The sequence below is a fragment of the Drosophila nasuta genome, unplaced genomic scaffold (assembly GCF_023558535.2).
Source record: "Drosophila nasuta strain 15112-1781.00 unplaced genomic scaffold, ASM2355853v1 ctg45_pilon, whole genome shotgun sequence".
Taxonomy (NCBI): domain Eukaryota; kingdom Metazoa; phylum Arthropoda; class Insecta; order Diptera; family Drosophilidae; genus Drosophila; species Drosophila nasuta.
Genome location: NW_026869585.1, coordinates 137498 through 141469, shown reverse-complemented (window position 1 = coordinate 141469; position 3972 = coordinate 137498).

Below are 3972 nucleotides of genomic sequence, written 5' to 3'. Positions count from 1 at the left end.
GCTCAAGAGGACAGTCAATATCACATACCAATAACTGAAAGACCTTTAAACTACTTTAACAGGCAAATAGAATTCATAAAAAGTGACGATAATAAAGTTGAAACAACTCACTATTTTCATAAACTTAACATTAAAATTTCTTACAAGGAAATGACTAACCAATATGCCAAAGATATGATAAAGGAATATCTTTGCTCGAAAAATAGTATTGTCTATTTTCATGATGAAATAGATTTTCCAATTTTTCAAAGAGCCTATTTAGAAATAATAAGCCCAAGTAATATAACTAAAATAATGAAAACAAGCTTAAAATTAATTGACTTACAAACCTTTGCAGAGTTTAAAGAATTAATTTTAAAACACATAAAAAATTGTTACATCCAGGTATAGAAAAACAATAAATTGGTTTAAGGAAAAATATTATTACCCTGATTACCAGAAACTAATACAAAATCTAATTAATGAATGCGAAATTTGCAACATAGCTAAAACCGAACATAGAGATACAAAACTCACGTTCGAGATAACACCCGAAGTACTTAATGTTAGAGATAAATATGTTATAGATTTTATATATGATAGATAAGAAACAATTTCTTTCTTGTATAGACGTTTATTCCAAATTCACAACATTAGTTGAAGTTCAAAGTAGAGATTGGCTAGAAGCTAAAAGAGCTTTACTAAAAGTTTTCAATGAAATGGGAAAACCCATAGAAATAAAAGCAGACAAAGACTCAGCATTCATCAGTGCAGCTTTGCAAATTTGGTTACAAGAAGAAGGCATAAAAATTAACATAACAACAAGTAAAACAGGAATATCAGATATGGAAAGGTTTCATAAAACTATAAATGAAAAGTTAAGAATAATAGGAAGCGACGATAATATTGAAAATAAAATTACAAAGTTCGAAACAATATTATATACTTATAATCATAAAACAAAACATAAAGCAACTAATAGAACTCCAGCAGATATTTTTATTTATGCAGGAACCCTGAATATAACTCACAAGAGAATAAAGTAAATCAAATAAATAACCTCAATAAAAACAGAAGTGATTTTGAAGTAGATACACGATTTAGACAAGCCCCATTGGTTAAATCAAAACCACAAATCCTTTCAAAAAGACAGGTAACATTAAAAGCTCGATGAAAAACATTACGAAGAAACGAATAGAGGTAGAAAAGTTACACATTATAGATCGAAGTTTAAAAAGAAGAAAGTAATTAACAAAAGTAAATATGTTAATTCCAGCCCAAGTGACGAAACATCCTAAATTACTGATGTTACTTATATTGTCAATTATTTGCACAACCGTAAACGCTCAACAAGTTGAAGTAAATCCCATTCAAAATGATCAAGGATTCATCCTATTTGAGTCAGGAACAATTAATTTACCAATATCCTTCGAACATCATTGCTTAACTATAAACGTAACACAAATAGAGAACTCTTTTGATTTATTATTAACTCAAAGCCATATCTTTAATAAGTACCCCCAAATAAAATATTTAATGAATAAATTAGAAAAGCAAATGGCAGGTATCAGAATAACAAGTCGTACTAAACGAGGTTTATTCGATTTCATAGGATCATCACTTAAATTCCTTTTCGGCACATTAGATGAAGAAGATAAGAAACAATTTGAAAACCAAATTAACATTATTGCCCATAATTCAATTCAGGCAAATAATCTTAATGATTTTATAAATACATTTAATCAAGGTATTAATATTATAAATAATCAAAGCAAAATTTTGGAAGAAGAAAAACAATTAAATTCATTAATTTTTAACATTGAACATTTTACCGAATATATAGAAGATATCGAACTAAGCCTACAATTAACTCGCTTAGGAATATTTAATCCAAAATTACTTAAACACGATCAAATAGATCACATTAATCACGAAAAGTTGATGAATATTAAAACTTCTGCTTGGTTCAGTACACTTACAAATGAAATTTTCATCATGTCCCATATTCCATTGAGTAATCTTGAAACCAAAACTTTCCAAGTAATCCCTTACCCAGATAAGAATGGACAAATCATCAATGAAAATGTTGAAGGAAAATTTTATCTACACAATAACTTTGTTTCAAATTCAATCTCTAAAAAGATCATAAATGACCACTGCATAAATAATATAATAAAACATGAAACTCCAGTTTGCACTTTTAATAAATACCGTAAACAAGAATTTATACAAATAGTAGAGCCGAATATCATAATAACCTGGAACTTAACCAGAACCAAACTAAATCAGAATTGTAATGATTTAGATATGTACATCGAAAAGGATAAAATAATAAAAATATTTAATTGTACCATTGAATTAAAAAATGTTAAAATTTCAAATAGAGCACAACAATTTACAACCATTATGTTTACAGAATATAATGTAACTAAAATAGAACTACTATCACATATTGAAATAAAAGAAATGATTATGTATAACAATAGAGAAAACAATAATTACAAATATTCAATAATTACGATTGTATTAATATTAATCCTCATTGTTATATACAACTTAGTGAATAAGAAAATTAAAACACTATTCAACATAATAACACAAAAATTTGTAAAAACACATGACACAGACATAAGTGCTAATGCTGAAACCGATAATATTGAAATTCCAGTCCCACTTATGTACCCTGAACTAAACGCTTGAGGACAAGCTAACCTCTATAGGTTGGGGGAGTAATATATCCACCACCAGAATAATTTCTCGTACGTGACAAACACTCATAATTATTCCCCTATCTTCCAAATTCTTTCCCATAAGTCAAATCATAAACATAAACACTTGTCGCGACGGCACCGACTGTCACAAATAGAAAGATCCTATTACATTGGCGATCGTGCCACTTCCAAAAATCCAAAGTCCATTAAAACTTTCCGTTTGCAACTTGAGGACTCAGCATTACTGCACTAACACAAACACAAAACATCACACGTATGTTAGCCCTAAGTCGTAATAAGAACTTTCATGTTAGAGCCCAACATATTGTGAGCTTAGTTTTTTAAGACACTTTCCTCATTCAAGACGCGTAGCCCGCGAGCTCATAAACAAAAATAAAGTAGTCTATTAAGTAAACAAAAATAAAATCCTTGCGTTTTATATTTTTTTACTGTTCGTGCACCGCGAACATATAATTATATTATATACATACCATACCCATATGAGGACTTACTATTTGATTATATCTAACTTAAAATATAATACTAAATATAAAATTCAAATTTAAATTCAAATATGAATTACATTTCAATACTATTTTTAATTGAATTTACTTTACATTGTTGAACATTTTGTATGGCCAAGAAAAATTGTATACGAGAAAAGAAACGGCAACAAAGGCGGCAGCGAGTGCAATTGCACTATCGGCAGCGTCAGAAGCAGCAAAAAAACGGCAGTGGCCTTCAGTGGCAATCGCACTGTCAACACAACATCCAATAAGAGATGCGACGACGAGTGGCGTCAAAGATTTCAATGCCGACGAGTGGTGCAGGCTCGGAAACACATAGCAGCGAGTCGTAGCAACGAGGTCTGCGAAACGCGCAGCATCAGCAGCGCATGGCGCACTTCCACGATGATAACGAGAAGTGGCAACGATCAGCTCTATGCTGATCCGTTCTCTCTCAAAAAGGTTTATCCGATGCTTGGGTTCCTTCTGGAACTGTTTTAGCAACGCATGGCGTCGCTTCTACAGCCTCTTGCTGTCCTCGGCGTCACTAAACTGGTGACTCAAGTGCAAATATCTAGGCGTTTGGTGGCAACTCCCTTTGCAAAGTTGTTGCCACGCCTTTTGGCGCAGGGCCTCTGCAGTTGCAGATAAGTTGGTGTGTGCTGTACAGTGGTCGTTACACACACAATATCCTACACCAGGAAAAAGGTACTTATTAAAATTATGAAATTTGGTTATCTCGCTACGTACCTTGTAAAACCAACGAGAGGGCCAAA